Below are 20,030 nucleotides of genomic sequence, written 5' to 3' on the forward strand. Positions count from 1 at the left end.
TGCTAACGACGCCATTGAAGCTAACTTAGCTACGGGACCTCGACAGAGCTATGCTAAAAACATTAGCTCCCCACATACGCCAGCCCTCATCACCACCCGTGCTCACCTGCGTTCCAGCGATCGACGGCGCGACGGAGGACTTCATCAGCGGTGCGGTCGGCGGCTAGCGTCGGATAGCGCGTCTGCTATCCAACTCAAAGTCCTCCTGGTTGTGTTGCTGTAGCCATACGCTAATACACAGATCCCACCTACAGCTTTCTTCTTTGCTGTCTCCATTGTTCATTAAACAAATTGCAAAAGATTCACCAACACAGATGTCCAGAATACTGTGGAATTTTGCGATGAAAACAGACGACTTAAGCTGGCCACCGTGCTGTTCCAAAATGTCTGCTACAATCCGTGACGTCACGCGCAAACGTCATCATACCGAGACGTTTTCAGCCGGATATTTCCCGGGAAATTTAAAATTGCACTTTATAAGTTAACCCGGCCGTATTGGCATGTGTTGCAATGTTAAGATTTCATCATTGATATATAAACTATCAGACTGCGTGGTCGGTAGTAGTGGGTTTCAGTAGGCCTTTAAACACTTGTATCGTTATACAGTTTTCAGCCATATTGTCTTGCCCTACTTGGTAGGTAAGAAAAATAAATATGCACCGCATATATCGTGTTCAGTGACGATTCATGGTGTCACTGGCATCTTATCTTAAATCATCCATTAATCAATTTAAGAAAGTACTTAGTAAAAACTAAATAAGGTATATCACAAGACTTTTGGGGCGGTATAGCTCGGTTGGTAGAGCAGCCGTGCCAGCAACTTGAGGGTTGCAGGTTCGATCCCCGCTTCCGCCATCCTAGGTACTGCCGTTGTGTCCTTGGGCAAGACACTTTACCCACCTGCTCCCAGTGCCACCCACACTGGTTCAAATGTAACTTAGATATTGGGTTTCACTATGTAAAGCGCTTTGAGTCACTAGAGAAAAGCGCTATATAAATATAATTCACTTCACTTCACACAAGTGAGTACACGCCTCAACATTTCAGTCACCATTTTATCATTATAGTACTGTCTATCTTCTCAGGTGACAATATAACAAACATTTAACATGAAAATACTTAAAGTAGTCAGTGTAAGGCATGTTTCAACATTCAATGTACAAACCCCGTTTCCATGAGTTGGGAAATTGTGTTAGATGTAAATATAAACGGAATACAATGATTTGCAAATCCTTTTCAACCCATATTTAATTGAATGCACTACAAAGACAATATGTTTGATGTTCAAACTCATAAACTTAATTTTTTTTTGCAAATAATAATTAACTTAGAATTGTATGGCTGCAACACGTGCCAAAGTAGTTGGGAAAGGGCATGTTCACTACTGTGTTACATGGCCTTTCCTTTTAACAACACTTAGTAAACGTTTGGGAACTGAGGAGATACATTTTTTAAGCTTCTCAGGTGGAATTCTTTCCTATTCTTGCTTGAAGTACAGCTTAAGTTGTTCAACCATCCGGGGGTCTCCGTTGTGGTATTTTAGGCTTCATAATATGCCAAACAAATTTAAATGGAAGACAGGTCAGGACTACAGGCAGGCCAGTCTAGTACCCGCACTCTTTTACTATGAAGCCACGTTGATGTAACACGTGGCTTGGCATTGTCTTGCTGAAATAAGCAGGGGCGTCCATGGTAACGTTGCTTGGATGGCAACATATGTTGCTCCAAAACCTGTATGTACCTTTCAGCATTAATGGCGCCTTCACAGATGTGTAAGTTACCCATGTCTTGGGCACTAATACACCCCCATACCATCACACATGCTGGCTTTTCAATTTTGCGCCTATAACAATCCGGATGGTTCTTTTCTTCTTTGGTCCGGAGGACACGACGTTCAGTTTCCAAAAACAATTTGAAATGTGGACTCGTCAGACCACAGAACACTTTTCCACTTTGTATCAGTCCATCTTAGATGAGCTCAGGCCCAGCGAAGCCGACGGCGTTTCATGGTGTTGTTGATAAACGGTTTTCGCCTTGCATAGGAGAGTTTTAACTTGCACTTACAGATGTAGCGACCAACTGTAGTTACTGACAGTGGTTTTATGAAGTGTTCCTGAGCCCATGTGGTGATATCCTTTACACACTGATGTCGCTTGTTGATGCAGTACAGCCTGAGGGATCGAAGGTCACGGGCTTAGCTGCTTACGTGCAGTGATTTCTCCAGATTCTCTGAACCCTTTGATGATATTACGGACCGTAGATGGTGAAATCTCTAAATTCCTTGCAATAGCTGGTTGAGAAAGGTTTTTCTTAAACTGTTCAACAATTTGCTCACGCATTTGTTGACAAAGTGGTGACCCTCGCCCCATCCTTGTTTGTGAATGACTGAGCATTTCATGGAATCTACTTTTATACCCAATCATGGCACCCACCTGTTCCCAATTTGCCTGTTCACCTGTGGGTTGTTCCAAATAAGTGTTTGATGAGCATTCCTAAACTTTATCAGTATTTATTGCCATCTTTCCCAACTTCTTTTCACGTGTTGCTGGCATCAAATTCTAAAGTTAATAATTATTTGCACACAAAAAAAAAGTTTATCAGTTTGAACATCAAATATGTTGTCTTTGTAGCATATTCAACTGAATATGGGTTGAAAATGATTTGCAAATCATTGTATTCCGTTTATATTTACATCTAACACAATTTCCCAACTCATATGGAAACGGGGTTTGTATATTTATTCATTGCAAACGACTCAACATACAGCCATTATTGTCTAAAAGTTGGAAGCCAGTGAGGAGCAAGATAATTGTGTCTTGCTTACAGTCAAGTTTAGGTTAGCTTCACAGTCTGCAGCTGCATGAGTGCTGCCAGCACTGAGTATGTACTCTGACATTCTGGAGCAGAGCATGATTACCAGGGCACTTTTCCAAGAGGATAACGAGCTCAAGCACACCTCCGAGGATGACGAGAGCATTGCTGAGGAATCTGAATGAGAAGGTTATGGAGTGGCCAAGTATGTCTCCAGACCTAAACCCAATTGACCACCTGTGGGTCAAGCGGCGGGTGAAGGACCGCAAGGTGTCCAACATCCATCACGTCTATGATGTCAGCATGAAGGAGTGGGAGTAACAAGGACACCGTGCCCAAGAGGATTAAGGCAGTGCTCGATAATAATGGTGCTCACACAAGATATTGACAGTGTGTAAACAATTTGGACACGATCCCTTGTGCTGCAGCTATTTAGACAACAATGGTTGTGTGTGTTAACTTATTAGGATAATACATGTTTGCTGCTCTTTGAGCTGCACACTGACTACTCTAATTCCAAGTTAAATTTCTGTAGTATTATCCATTGACAATTTATAATAGAATGGTTGCTGAATTAAGAAGGGCGTAGTCATTTTTCTGAGATACAGTATGTTTTTGACAAAATACTGATACAATCTGGGAAAACAACTTACTGTAGCCTTGCGCTGTGGCATTTTGCAGTGTTTTGACTGGTTACTATCAAATGTGAATGGGAAAATCCTGTTTCCCTGAACATACGGAGAACGGCACCAAGCGGGGGGGGGGAGCTACTGTAAGGATGACTGTGAAAGCAGCGGCAAGCAAGATTAAAAATGACTGACATACGTACACAGATACACTCCTGACAATTCTGTCTCCTTGATACCAACTCAACATCGTAAAATAATGCCCGTTTTGGCCAAAAATACAATTGCAACTTTCTTTCTCTGAAAACTCAATTTGTAATTCCACTTTTTTGGTAAAAACTACAAAAAAACAAGTGTTGGGGTTTGGGGACATCATCATGCTAATTGTGATGAAATAAGAAATTAAAAATGCTAAATAAACATTACGTATATAATTAAAAGACAAATATTTGTGAAAGTATTCATTATTTACATCATCGTTTTTCTCTTATGATATAATGTTTTTTGCTCAGTGTTTTTTCTGTTTATTTCATTTCTACAAAGTGCTACGGGTCCACACAAAAAAAGCTGTGTTCTACAAATGTCCCCTGGGCCACACTTTGAACACTTCTTGCTAACATATCACAAGGAGAGCAACGTTTTTCCAAATGACACAAGAGTGTTTTAAGCTGTGTCTTCAAGTTTTTAGCACTTATGGAATTGGTACAGGTTGGGTTTCTTCTGGAAGGTTTTCTGTGTTATGGTACTTGTAGATTAAGTACATAACTTAGAGATCTTAGCAGTAGAGCGGAACCGGAAGTATAGGGCAAGTACGATTGTAAATAAAGCAAGTGGATGTAATCACGCTTTCTGGGCTTGTGGAGGTGGATCTCTGCTCACGCGGCAAATACTTCGCCTTTTTTATCTTAAGTATTTGATTAAATGCACGACAGAAGACAAACTCTTCTCTTTCACTTTTATGCATACCTCTCCCTGCTAAATATAGCAACAGAGTCACAAAACTGGCACAACAGAACTCTGCTGCATCGTAAAAGGCCCTTTTCCACTGCAGGAACTCTTTCAGGAACTTTCACGTTTAAATAAAGTTTCACCAAAAACTACCGGGTAGATTTAGTTCTTCAGGAACAATTTCTAGTACCTGCCAGCTAGGTGAGACTTTCAAAAGGTTCTTGGAACTTTCGAGGGGGCGGGCTGTGCTTTTGACTGCTGATTGGTTGAACACAGTTGGGGGCGTTCCTAAAACTTATTTTTTGAACACACAACCACCATTACAGAATGCCAGACAACTTGTTTATTTCTTTTGTCTTGTGTATTTCCATTAGAACATAAGAAGACAGAAGAAAAGGAGCCAGTGCCCGAATGGAATGAAGGTAAATCACATAAAATGTTCACCCTTTTTATCTTGTTAGATGCTGTAAAAATAGTCAAGTGACGTGTAATTTGTGTTGTTATTAGCCTCAACCCAAATTAACCGCAAGCTAATGCTGAATCGGATGGGTTTTGGTTGTCCCTGTCCAATAAACACTGATATTTATTCTGAATATATTGTAATTTACAGCTGAAATGGACCATAAGGACTCGCCTGACCTGCATAAATTCATAATTTACTGAGAAGATGACTTTCTGTTGGCTGGACACTGAGGACAAAAGCTTGACTTTTTATGAACAAATCGGTACACTTTGTTTTTAAATCATATTGTTTGTATTTAATTAGTTTGTATTTCATTTATTTACATTTTAGTAAAAGAAATATGACCTAATATTGTCTGTTTATTTACATGGTATCAGTGTAGAAATATACTAAAACACTAATTCATAAGTCGTTTAGTTACGGTAACTCAAGGTTCCTTTTAGTTCCTAAACTTTTGGTGGAAAGGGGCCTATTGTCAGGGAAAGCAGGTGTGTGTACGAGGTGTGTTGTGAGTGGACTTACCATGCACACCGTCACAGTTCCATTAAACTGTAATCTGTTTATGAGTGAGGGCGAACCCAGAAGCACCAAATCCGCATTTGTGGCGGGGCAAATTTTATTTGTGGCCACAAATTGGATTACTATTTCAAATCTAGTAATTGTACAGCCTTAATGTATTGGTAAATGAAGGGCTCAACTATATTTTTTATTGCAGTGCATACTACTTTTTAGCTGTGTTACTAACTTCCTACTTAGAGAGGAGAAGTGAGAACTGGTAGAGCGTTTGACAGCCTACCCGCAAGAGAGAGAAGTCGACAGACACACACACGTGCCTGCTGAGCTAATGGCAACCGTAATGGCAAGGTTACCATTAGAGGGCAGGGGATATGATGGCAGATCTGCTGTGTGGTCACTGACAGAGGACTCAGAGCTACTTCGATGGTGACATTACTGCACATGTATTAGGTGTCGATGTACACCTTGCCAACAAATAAAAATGCTCACAATGCCAATGTCAGTGTGTTGCCTGTAAAAATTTCCAGCTGAGATGAGCACTCTGGTAAATCAATCTCAGCATATTTATCGAGCTGCGTGTGATTCTAGGAAGCTGAAGGGAATTGGAAGAGAGCGAGACATTTCCAATACACAAAAAGCAAGGCTATGCACCAAACCGACCATCGTCTTCCTAATGTTCTCAATGTTTTTTTTTTTATGGCAAAGCATACTTGCATGCGGTGCAGGTCTGTAGGAGAGAATGACTCAGACCAGATTTGGCAAGGCACTTTGAGCCAAAGGGCATAAACACATGCACGAAGACCTACTCTATGTCAACCTTTTGATCTTATTTTCTATTAGGGACTCCAAATCTCGGTGAGGGTTGCAGCGATAAAAAATCAAGGACAAACTAAAGTCAGACAGAACAAAAATATAAGTTGTTTGGCTACAAAGATTCCGCTGAGATGGCATTTCCAATGAGCTCTTGGCTGAGCACTTGCAGAGGTCGGAGTATTGACCGGCTGGTATGTTTGCAAAGTGAAAACTTAAGCACAATTATGTTAATTGCTTACACACAAGCAAAGGGGGAATGTTGAAGTCATAACCTACGCAGTGAGTATCATAACATTGCACTACACTGGCAGGATGAATACAAATCCTAATGCGATCACTCGATTTGCATTTTTATGATGCTTTGTGGTGCAACAATTATATGGGAACTCTCTGAAGTAGTGCCACTATCACACCATCTGTTTGTTTAGATGTGCAAATCAAGTTGACCAGCACTTCCGTAAAGCCTATGTTGATGATATAGCGTCTTCTATGACAATAATACAAAAGAAACACATTCTGTTTGAACCCACAATATGTCTGCTGACAGCACATGGAGAAAATAGTCTGTACAGGAAAGAAATAGACTCAGTCTTCCCACTGTATTTAAATAGTGCTTTTATGCGGGTTCACGCAGGGTGGCATCCATAGCTAAAGCATTCTGGGTGTAGAGAGAAAAATGTGGTTTGTCATTTAGGGTGTGGATTGAGCATATGATTAAAGTACCTGAGCTGCATTATGATCTCATCGAATAGCTGAGAACAACAAGATTTTTATCTTGCAGAAGAATATGACTATAGAGTGAGCAGAGACATAATGTTATTGTGAAGATGAGCTTTAGCTTGTACAGTATGTAAGTATGTACAGTATATAAGATTGCCACTACATATGTAGTAGTGGGGGCTTGGTCAATAGGACATCATCATATATATGACATCATGATAAATTTGATTTGGAATGATGCATATATTTTCTTTGAAAGGCTAAAAAAAAAAATTGTATGTATATTTAAAAACAAATATGTGTTATTATTTATTAATACCATTGTTTATTATCTTAACACAATCAGAATCAGCATTATTGGCCAATTATGTTTAACACACAGATAATTTGACTTGGTAGACTGTGCTCTATTTGTTCAATGCAATTGCAATTTGCAATTAATAATTTAGTTTGGAATACACTGAAAAAAGCAATGCAGTTATGCAGGATGAGGGTTTCAGCTCTAATGCCGTTAGCTTAATGCTAATGTACAATTGAGTGGCTCCTTGGCACGCTAACCAAAATTAGCATGGACGATCGCAGTAGACCAGGGGTGTCCATACTATGGCCCGCCAGCCTTTTCAATTTGATCCGCGAGACTTTGTTAGTTAACAAAGCATCGCACCACGAGTACTTATAAACTAATCTTAAATAACGAGCGGTCTCTGAATGCTACATATTTGCTGCTATTTTGTGGACAAAGTGAGAAAATCAGCACAACATTTACTTATATGACACAATACAAACAACTTTCCCTAGTCATGTTGCAAAAAAAAAATGCACCCAACATGAACGTCAACACACATTGTCACACCCAATTACCTCCCTGCTTGACACTCAGCATCAAGGGTTGGAATTGGTGGTTAAATCACCAAAAATGATTCCCGGGCGCGGCCACCGCTGCTGCTCACTGCTTCCCTCACCTCCCAGGGGGTGACCAAGGGTGATAAGTCAAATGCAGAGAATAATTTCGCCACACCTAGTGTGTGTGTGACAATCATTGGTACTTTAACTTTAACTTAATAACACAACCTGCTCACTGAGGATATAATAAATAATGATAACTGGGTTATACTTGTATAGCGCTTTTCTACCTTCAAGGTTCACACATTGATGGCGGGAGCTGCCATGCAAGGCGCTAACCAGCAGCCATCAGGAGCAAGGGTGAAGTGTCTTGCTCAAGGACACAACGGACGTGACTAGGATGGTAGAAGGTGAGGATTGAACCCCTGTAACCAGCAACACTCTGATTGCTGGCACGGCCAGTCTACCAACTTCGCCATATGATGAAAAACATCCAAACACCATAAACAAATTCAAAATTACACCCATTTAAATCCATTAGAGTGCATGATGGGAAAAATGTAAAACACTCTCTCCACACTTATCCATGTTTGGCGCATTTTAGCTGCTTGATATTTCTGATCGATTACAAAACTTTAAGAAGGCCATCACAGAAGTAGACAAGGTAGGAGTCAAACGTTCACATACTCTTCACATACAATTATATTAATTATATATCCATCATATTAATATAATATGTACACGTATTTGGCCCATGGCCAATTTTTTTAGCCTTTTGCGTCCCTCAAGTCAAAAAGTTTGGACACCTCTGGTATAGACAAACAATCTTTCACACTCACATTCATACCTTCGGACAATTTAAAGTCTCAAATAAACCTAACATGCATATTTTTGGAATGTGGGAGAAAGCTGGCTACCCAAAGAAAAAACACACACAAGTGAGTTCTCCCATACAGAGATGTCCACGCGGAGGTTGGAAGACCAAAGCTGCGTAAAGTTAGACGTTATTGTCGATAGTAATGTCAAAAGAATTAAGGTAGTTTACACAGGATTGAACAAGAAATGCATTAATTAACTTGAAACAGCTTTCTCTTTAACTTGCTCTCTTTACTTTTGCTGGAGGTCAACTCTATTTAGGTGTGCAACCAGCTGTATCGCTACAGACAGGCGATTTATGATATTTGAGATATTTTTTTAAACTAATGGCCAATAGTACTTAAATAATAGCCTATACAGTATATACATTCATACAACATATTATTTAAATGTGTTTTCATGTAAAAAAAAAAAAAAATCATGTTTAAAAAAGTTATTTTGAAGGTGTGGCGGCATTTATCTTGCACCAGGACCATTTACATGTAGTGGAAACCCTGGTGTGTGTTTAAGTACTTATTGAGCACATTGAACAATGCTGCAATAATAATGATAACCGTGATCAATTTGGTCACGATAATCTTGAGAGGAAATGGTCATATTGTTCGTCTAAATCTATTTTAGGATTGTATGGCTGCCTAACCAGCCCTAATATAACCACAAACTCTATATAATAAAACACTCTAGCTAATATTAGCAGTCGACTCCATTACTTTTTTATCTACTCCCTTTGATCAATGTCCTAATCTTTAATGATTAATCTGTGTAAATGACCTAGTACATAATGTATTGTATAAGCCTTTTGTTTACGATAGGAAAACAAGACAACGGTCCACTTCAGACCCCAAGCTGACAACCATCCATCCAGCAAGCCGTTACTGCGGCTTTTCAGCTGCCTGCGGCTCCGTGAATGCAAAGGGATCCAAGGAAAGCAGTGGCACAGGCATGTGTCCATGGACAGAAAGCACTCATTGTACCAAAGATACAGCAGCGAGGATATTTCCACCCACGAGGCCCCAATGCTACCGCAGCTGGTAGAGGCCATCGGGGGCCGTTGGAGGGAGCCCAGCGTCAGAGCTCTGCATGGCACACAGTAGTCCGTCTTTGTTATGAGGTATTAGGGGGTGTTAAGCGCCACAGTTTGAATGCGTCAAGGAAAGTGACAGACTAAATACAAAGATGGAGGAAGAAGCAAAAAAACAACAACAAAAACCAAGATGAAAAAAATCACAAATAGGAGCTGAGGCCAGACAAAGGACCTTGTGTACTAAATGTGGGTCTTGAGGTGTTACAAAACCACAATGTGGTTTGGCGTGAAAATCATTATGAATAGAAAAAAAGCATCTTGCGAATCACGGAATTAGTATTTGTACTGAATGTACAGTATATTTCATGCTAAGCTCTGATGTATTGGACTGTTGTTGATATGATCTTTTTACAGGGGATCTGCTTTGTTTATCTCTGTTAAATGGTTAATTTTACTAAGTACAATCACCAAATGTATTTATAACTCGTAGTCACTTTGCCTTTGTCCGGGGACAACTAGGGATGGGTACCGAATTTGGTTCTTTTATAGGCAAAGCCCGAATTCCGTCGGTACTACTTGGCAGGCAAACAAGCGTTCAAGCAGCACTCAGAGTGGACTTAGTCGGACCACTTCCAGGGAATACTGCAATTTTCCATTCCAACAAAGAAGGTATGCTTGATAAAAACGTTCTAAAGTACAGTCAGGCTATGTTATTCAAAATGTGCTAGCTTGATGCTAATTGGATTTTTCCTAGCGATGCTACTGATTAGCATTAGCGATTTTATAAGACCATTTCAACACCTCAAAATTTGGCAATGAAAACTTCAACTAAGATGCACGCTACAATAAAACAGATGGTGCGTAATAAGTACAACACTAACAGTACAAACACTTTTAGGGCGCAACAAAAGACTAGATTCAGCTTAATGGCAAAGACTACTCTAAGAATAGTAAGCAAATTACACCGTACTGCCATATAACGGAATTGTAACTGCATTCAACGTCTACTATATAATACTAACTAACGAGACCCAGAAGTGTAAGAAATTAAGATATATCAACTGGACAGCACAGCTATTATTAACAGCTCACTGTCATTGTTAAATGAAAATATTATATTTATTTTTTCAAAGAATTAAACAATGTCTCAATCTGCTTTAAGAACGTATCAAACAGTAACAAGTCACAAAGTTTACGCCATAAATATACGATACATTCACACTGCATGTTAGGATGTCCAATTTGGATTTTTTTGCCAAACCAGATCTTTTTATGTAATCGTTCACATTACAAAAACAAATGCGATGTCTCATGTGGACACAATCTAACCCGCATGCAGACATGACGTCATACTGTACACGCTGCAGTGTTTACGGAAGTAAACATGGCTTCAATCCTGCTCAGTGGACTTGTGGTTAGAGTGTCCGCCCTGAGATTGGTAGGTCGTGAGTTCAAACCCCGGCCGAGTCATACCAAATAATATAAAAATGGGTCCCATTACCACCCTGCTTGGCACTCAGCATCAATAGTTGGAATTGGGGGTTAAATCACCAAAATGATTCCCGGGCGCGGCCACCGCTGCTGCTCACTGCTCCCCTCATCTCCCAGGGGGTGCAAAAAGGGGATGGGTCAAATGCAGAGGGTAATTTCACCACGCATAGTGTGTGTGTGACTATCAGTGGTACTTTAACTTTAATCCTAGTAGGTCTCAGTCCTGGCGCATTTGTGGAAATTTCAAAGATTTTCTGCAATCAAAGTCAACATTTTCTGAACCAAATTATAGTGCCTGGAAAATTGGGAAGGAGAGACCGAAGGGAATAAGCGGTAGAAAATGGATGGATGGAGGGCAAGCATTTTGGCTCTTGCAGTTTGCAGGACTTTTGCTTCGATGTCTGCTCCAAAAAGCATGTGGGCGAGCAGTCACAGACATAACATAAAAACATATTATTTTCACCTGTTTTATGCTCATTTACCTGTGCTCATTTGTCAACTATTTATTTTGCAACCGTCTATTTTGGCAAATAATTATGCTGCTTATCGCTATTTGATGACGTATTGGTTGGATGACCGCGATCGGAGCGTTGTCCGATTTATATCCACATACGGAAGAGGCCTCGGTCGGATTTGAAAAAATCTGGAATTGTCCGGCAGTGTGAACAAGGCCATATTGTCCCACTCCCAATTTTGCCCTAAATGGGATTAGTTTTATGATGTTGAATAAACAAAAAGTGGAAAAATATCACAGTCACCTGTGCATCCTTCAATGTTGTTGTTTGTGAACCTTGGACATCTTTGCCCATTAAAAAATAGGCCAAGATCTAGTTTACAGCCATCCAAAGTTCAACTCTGTTCGAGTGTTTTGCTTTCTCTTTTTGCAACATCCATCCATCCATCCATTTCCTACCGCTTATCCCTTATGGGGTCGCGGGGGGTGCTGGAGCCTATCTCAGCTACAATGGGGCGGAAGGCGAGGTACACCCTGGACAAGTCGCCACCTCATCGCAGGGCCAACACAGATAGACAGACAACATTCACACTCACATTCACACCCTAGGGCCAATTTAGTGTTGCCAATCAACCTATCCCCAGGTGCATGTCTTTGGAAGTGGGACATATTTTTACTTATTGGGAGGTGCTATAAGACCGTGAGAGGATAAGAATATTAACTGGACTCAAATTCAAAGCAGTAAGACTCTTGTCACAAGTTTAGGTCAAGTGCTTTACTATTTTTACATTAGTTTATACACTGACTAGTAGAGGTGGAGTAAATAATCGATGTTTAGATGTATCACAATTTAAACATGGACAATTATAAAATCGATTGGTAAACGCCAATAATCGATTCATTTATTGTAAATAAAGCAATGCAGACAGTTCTAAAATTTGGCTGACTGTAGCGAGCCACCTCACCGAGAGATGAAGTGAAGTGAATTAGATTTATATAGCGCTTTTCTCTAGTGACTCAAAGCGCTTTACATTGTGAAACCCAATATCTAAGTTACATTTAAACCAGCGTGGGTGGCACTGGGAGCAGGTGGGTAAAGTGTCTTGCCCAAGGACACAACGGACACGACTAGGTTGGCAGAAGCGGGGATCGAACCAGGAACCCTCAAGTAGCTGGCACGGCCACTCTACCAACCGAGCTATACCGCCCCAGAGATCCGACCAGCTCCTTTATTCCAGTTTGCACAATTACCATGAATTTAATAAATGTGAAGAGAATTTCTTTTTACAAATGCACTGTTTTTAAAAGTTGCAAGTGATAAACGCTTATTAAAGCTGGGGTATCTAAGTTATAGTCTTTAACTAAAAAAAAAACAGTAATCATTTCTGAAAAAAATTGTATGTCTGTGCCTTACAATTAAGTATTTTAGTAAATAAAAGCCCGGAAGACAAAATAATTTGTCTTCCTGACAGACAAACCCTCCAGATCCAATCACAGGATTTAGAGAAAGGAGGGGTGGGCAGAGCTCACGAAGGAGCCCCCTCATTGGCTGACGCGATACATAGTGAAGCGGGTGCACGGTGCAAACTTGTTTGCAGCAAAGCATGGCTGCTGAACACCCACCTGGAAAGATCGCAATACCTGCACTTGCTTTTACAGCATATACTGCTAAAAAACCCAACAGAGGAAATCAGAGGAAGAAAAGAAAGACGCTGTACATCCTAAAAAACCCAAAGAAGAGCCAAAACTCGAATAAATATTGGTCTGGTGTATTCAAGATGAAGGGCATTGCGGGCCAGTCTTGGACAAACTTTGGACGTGCAAGTGGCTGATTTCCTTCTAGACAGGTAACCTAATGTATCAATGCATCAATAATAGATTTTTAATTGAATGGTAATCGAATCGTGAGGTGGCCGAAGATTCTCACCTCTACTGACTAGGGCTGGGAGGTATTACAGTTAATACCGGTATATTTTAGAAAGAGGTATACATATGAGACAAAACCGCCATGCCAGTATATTTTGATGTGCCTTTGTTATGGCTGTTAGCAGCCGGTGCGGTGCAACCTAGCTAAGAAAGGATCTGGCACACGGGAAGGGTCTACCGCGCATTGCCGACGCCGACCTCCTGTTCTCACATTCGCACACAGCCAACGTGTACTACCAGAGCCGACAAACTGCCACTGCTAAAGCTAACAACAACAGTTTAGCTGAAACCCTCACTAAAGTCACACATCGCTTGGCAACAGACACCGTCTTTTAAAGGCACACACACGCACGCAACATGCTGCTCTCGTAAACTTCTCTCAACTGCAAATTGCATAGATTTAAAGTTTTTTTTTTAAAGTAACGCATTAATTATTTTACCTAGTAATGAATTATTAATTTATTAAAGAGTAATTATATTAGTAATTAAAATACTTTTTTGGTTAAGTAACAAGGAACTACAATTAATTACTTTTTAAAAGTACTTTTCAGAACACTAGTAGAAACAAGATTTTGTGGTGTTGAGTTTAAACTAAACACCTTTAGTTTTATTTAAAATACCGATATATATCGTATACAACCAAAAATACCAGGATATCAGTTTTGGTCCGTATTGCCCAGCCCTAACACTGACTATTGTGGCAATTAATAGTGTTAAATAGAGACAAAGCATTGTAAGCTTGATGTTAATCTTTAATGCAAATACAATATTATTAACATATCATATGTTAAATTGTGGATGAAAGAACAACATGTATGGTTAGTTAAGACTAAGGATGTTACGATGAACGGTCCAACGTATTACTGTTAATAAAATAATTGATGAATGCACTTTTATAAACTCAGGAACTGACTGGTGCTAACTTGCTAGCTTAAATGCTAACATGGAAATAAGAGACATTAACGTCTTTCCCCGTTAAGAAACAACATACCCCAATCTTAACACATAACTGTTTGAGCAACTATGCTATTCAATTGTGCAGATTGAACCTACAAGCTGTGCTCTCGTAGAACTGAGTGCTCCTTCTATACTCATTGGAATACAATACGAAGGTGTTTTTACGGTGCCTTCAAAGACAGCTTAACGCAGTAGGACGTCACAAGGCCCGCCAGGAATACTAAATAATAACAATAGTTTTTATTTGTTACGCACTTTTTATTTGAATAATTCGCTACAGTACAAACCAATATTAAAAACAATAAAATACAGTCAACTATTTGTTTTAATTATTTGAAATAAATGCGTCAAAAGCACATTCAACATTACCGCAAAAATAATGATAATTGTGATAAAAATGTTCATGATAACTGTGATATCATAATATCATAATATCTCATAATATCATATTATTATCCCCTCAACTCCCCCCAAAATGGATTAACTCGCTGGAATAAAAAAGACAATATAACATACATCCATAAACGTGGATGCATGTGAAAAAGTGCAATATATTTAACTGTACAGTAACCTATTTATTTATTTATACATGCACCTTATTGCTTTTTTATCCTGCACTACCATGAGCTTATGTAACGAAATTTCGTTCTTATCTGTACTGTAAAGTTCAAATTTGAATGACAATAAAAAGGAAATCTAAGTCTAAGTCTAAGTCTATATGAAGTTGTTACATCCCTAGTTAGGACTTTTTAATGTTGACAGTTTGACCCTGGTACGGTTTACTTTAGTTACTTACTTCTTGGTGTGTGTCCTCCTACATGAGGAATCCTGAAGAACAACCTTCTCAGCATAATCATCAGGCTTAAATCCAAGAAATCCAGTTGTTACTTATTTAGAAGGGCTGTCTCAGGATCAAAACGTGACTAGTACTTATTTACCCCCAACAGTAATCATTTCCATCCTTCGGTTACGATAAGCGTGACGTTTTTCTTTTCGTCTTACCCGGCAAACAGGAAACGACTGAAGGATTTATTGGAACAAAAGCAAGGGTGGGATCGGTCTGTGCCGGGGAAATATATGAGCAGAGAGACAGCCACTCCAAAGTCAACAGCACATCAGTCGTCTCAGGAGTCGTCCCGTGCGCCTCCGTGGCGATGCAGTCAGTGGAGCACAGTCACACGCGAGTACACGTGAACATGCACTGTGAGGTATTTAAACAAAGAACACACAGAAGGACATGCGAGCGCTCAATAATGGGCGAAAGAAAACAAAGGCTTACATATATTTACACGATATGCAGCTCATTCAGTTCTTCTCAAATGATGCACAAGACCCCAGGGAACACGCTTTATCAGTATCATGCTTCAAACCCTGCTTCGAAAAGCTTTAAAATGCGCTCAATGTAGCCATTAATTCTGACTTCCTTATTTAGATTTTTTTTTTATGTTTGTATTGTAGGTTAAAGTGTTTCATATATTGTGCTACTACTGAGTTAATGCAGTGAATCATTTTGAATTTATTAATATTTTTTTAGTTTATTTAATTTTATTTTTCAGTATCAAATGGTTCAAGTCGGTCAAAAATTGTTAATAGTTTAAATACGGATTTTAATGTTTTATTTCCGGCAAATATTTTCTGCTACAGACTAAAAAACAGTGTTATTAAAGTTATTCTTTGTTGTAAATTGATCTATATTTCTTTCTTTTTTTCCTTTCTTTAATTTTAATAAGGACACACTGTTATGCAGAGGTGTACTCATAACAATTTTATAGATAAATAATACAGAGAGTGGAGGGGTGCAAAGTTTTTTCTTCTTCTTAGTGGGGGCGTAACAGGAAGTAATTGAGAAGCACTAAGCTAATTGTGTAATGTAATGAATATCCAATGTATAGCTATACCAGTGATTGTCAAACTGTGGTACATGTACCCGAAGAATTACTCGATTAAACTACAGTGTTTAGTACTCACAGTACAAAGTGTTACTATTCAAACTGTGTAATGTCACAGTGGCCAAAAATACTGTTTAAAAAACATCTTCCTTGTTTTTAATGAATATATAGGCCTGCTACGCTACTGTATGTTTATTTAAAAAACTGAACCATGACTAATGTACTATTACTGATTAATGCAGTAGGATCAAACATGTTTTCACTGCAGGGCAAAGTCTAGGTGTGAAGCATATGATGACAACATCTTTTTTGCATCCAAACAATATCTGATTACTTTAAAATTTAACAGAAATTTTTTTTAAACATTTTTTTTATAAGCATCCCAATCTAGCCCCTGGACTTTGAGTTTGACACCTTTATTAACAGTATACATTTTTATGTAATGTTAATAACGTAAGCTGAAACATGATGTTAATTGTAAAAAAAAAAAACTTTAAACATTGTAGCAAGCTGATAATGTTCCAAAGAAAGAATCCACAATACATGTTAGACACTGCTTGTTGTTGTGGTTATTAACAGCTGTTTGTCAAGTTTATAAATAGGGAAACTACCATTTATTGTATTTTTTTTATTTTTATGTCACAGTGGCCAAAAATACTTCTTAAATAAAAACATCTGCCTTGTTTTTAATGAATGCATAGGCCTGCTACGCTAATGTATGTTTATTTTTTTTAAAAACTGAACCATAACTAATGCACTATTACTGATGTATGCAGTAGGATCAAACACGTTTTCACTGCAGTGCAAAGTCTAGGGTGTGAAGCAGAAATTATTGTATTATGCATATGATGACAACATCTTTTTTGCATCCAAACAATATCTGATTACATTAAAATTTAACATAACTTGTTTTTTTTTGCTTGTCCATTATTTTCAGGCTGTTGTGGACAAAATGAAACATCCCAATCCAGCCCCTGGGCTTTGAGTATGACAACTTTAATGACAGTATACATTTTTATTTAATGTTAATAATGTAATCTAAAATATGATGTTAATTGTGCGAAAAACTTGAACATTGTAGCAAGCTGATAATGTTCCAAAGAATCCACAATACATGTTAGACACTGCTTGTTGTTGTGGTTATTAACAGCTGTTTGTCAAGTTTATAAATAGGGAAACTACCATTTATTGTATTTTTTTTTTTTTATGTCACAGTGGCCAAAAATACTTCTTAAATAAAAACATCTGCCTTGTTTTTAATGAATATATAGGCCTGCTACGCTACTGTATGTTTATTTAAAAAAACTGAACCATAACTAATGCACTATAACTGATGTATGCAGTAGGATCAAACATGTTTTCACTGCAGTGCAAAGTCTAGGGTGTGAAGCAGAAACTATTGTATTATGTATATGATGACAACATATTTTTTGCATCCAAACAATATCTGATTACATGAAAATTTAACATAACTTTTTTTTTTTTGCTTGTTCATTATTTTCAGGCTGTTGTGGATAAAATAAAACATCCCAATCTAGCCCCTGGGCTTTGAGTTTGACACCTTTAATAACAGTAAACATTTGTATTTAATGTTAATAATGTCATCTAAAATATGATGTTAATTGTGGGAAAAACTTGAACATTGTAGCAAGCTGATAATGTTCCAAAGAAAGAATCCACAATACATGTTAGACACTGCTTGTTGTTGTGGTTATTAACAGCTGTTTGTCAAGTTTATAAATAGGGAAACTACCATTTATTGTATTTTTTTTTTTTATGTCACAGTGGCCAAAAATACTTCTTAAATAAAAACATCTGCCTTGTTTTTAATGAATACATAGACCTACTACGCTACTAACTAATGTACTATTACTGATGTATGCAGTATGATCAAACATGTTTTCACTGCAGGGCAAAGTCTAGGGTGTGAAGCAGAAACTATTGTATTATGCATATGATGACAACAACATCTTTTTTGCATCCAAACAATATCTGATTACATTAAAATTTAACATAACTTTTTTTTTTGGCTTGTCCATTATTTTCAGGCTGTTGTGGACAAAATAAAACATCCCAATCTAGCCCCTGGGCTTTGAGTATGACAACTTTAATGACAGTATACATTTTTATTTAATGTTAATAATGTAATCTAAAATATGATGTTAATTGTGGGAAAAACTTGAACATTGTAGCAAGCTGATAATGTTCCAAAGATTCCACAATACATGTTAGACACTGCTTGTTGTTGTGGTTATTAACAGCTGTTTGTCAAGTTTATAAATAGGGAAACTACCATTTATTGTATTTTTTTTTTTTATGTCACAGTGGCCAAAAATACTTCTTAAATAAAAACATCTGCCTTGTTTTTAATGAATATATAGGCCTGCTACGCTACTGTATGTTTATTTAAAAAAACTGAACCATAACTAATGCACTATAACTGATGTATGCAGTAGGATCAAACATGTTTTCACTGCAGTGCAAAGTCTAGGGTGTGAAGCAGAAACTATTGTATTATGTATATGATGACAACATATTTTTTGCATCCAAACAATATCTGATTACATGAAAATTTAACATAACTTTTTTTTTTTTGCTTGTTCATTATTTTCAGGCTGTTGTGGATGAAATAAAACATCCCAATCTAGCCCCTGGGCTTTGAGTTTGACACCTTTAATAACAGTAAACATTTTTATTTAATGTTAATAATGTCATCTAAAATATGATGTTAATTGTGGGAAAAACTTGAACATTGTAGCAAGCTGATAATGTTCCAAAGAAAGAATCCACAATACATGTTAGACACTGCTTGTTGTTGTGGTTATTAACAGCTGTTTGTCAAGTTTATAAATAGGAAAACTACCATTTATTGTTTTTTTTTTTTTTATGTCACAGTGGCCAAAAATACTTCTTAAATAAAAACATCTGCCTTGTTTTTAATGAATACATAGACCTACTACGCTACTAACTAATGTACTATTACTGATGTATGCAGTATGATCAAACATGTTTTCACTGCGGGGCAAAGTCTAGGGTGTGAAGCAAAAACTATTGTATTATGCATATGATGACAACAACATCTTTTTTGCATCCAAACAATATCTGATTACATTAAAATTTAACATAACTTTTTTTTTTGGCTTGTCCATTATTTTCAGGCTGTTGTGGACAGAATTAAACATACAAATCAAGCCCCTGGGCTTTTGACTTTGACACCTTTAATAACAATACCTGTTTATTTAATGTTAATAATGTAATCTAAAATATGATGTTAATTGTGGAAAAAACTTTAACATTGTAGCAAGCTGATAATGTTCCAAAGAAAGAATCCACAATACATGTTAGACACTGCTTGTTGTTGTGGTTATTAACAGCTGTTTGTCAAGTTTATAAATAAGGGAACTACCATTTATTGTATTTTAATTGTTGATGCTTGATATATAAATCCTAGTTGTGACTAAGCACATAATAACAGTGGAAAGGAGAAAGGGTGGCCCTTTTCCAGCTAGCAAATAAGGCGACTTACCGACAAAAGGTTCCCAGCAGCGAGTCCCCCCTCTCCCGTCTCACATTCGAAGCATGAAGCGTTAAGCGGGGACACACACGACGGAAAAGGTGTCGAAATATCGACAAATGGTTCCGTCTTTGTCGTCTGATTTTTTTTTCCTCCTCC

The 20,030-nt window shown here is 38.0% G+C and overlaps 1 protein-coding gene across 1 annotated transcript in view; it reads right to left on the reverse strand.

Annotated features, from left to right (window-relative positions):
* susd6 (sushi domain containing 6) overlaps positions 1 to 20,030 on the reverse strand; it is a 64,305-nt gene that overhangs the window by 44,133 nt on the left and 142 nt on the right. Inside the window, exon 1 of the mRNA XM_062034749.1 lies at positions 19,884 to 20,030. This exon is cut by the window's right edge and continues 142 nt beyond it. The gene's annotated coding sequence lies outside the window, so the exon portion shown is untranslated. The remainder of the gene's footprint in view (positions 1 to 19,883) is intronic.

The sequence above is a fragment of the Entelurus aequoreus genome, linkage group LG23 (assembly GCF_033978785.1).
Source record: "Entelurus aequoreus isolate RoL-2023_Sb linkage group LG23, RoL_Eaeq_v1.1, whole genome shotgun sequence".
In the NCBI taxonomy this organism is placed as follows: Eukaryota; Metazoa; Chordata; class Actinopteri; order Syngnathiformes; family Syngnathidae; genus Entelurus; species Entelurus aequoreus.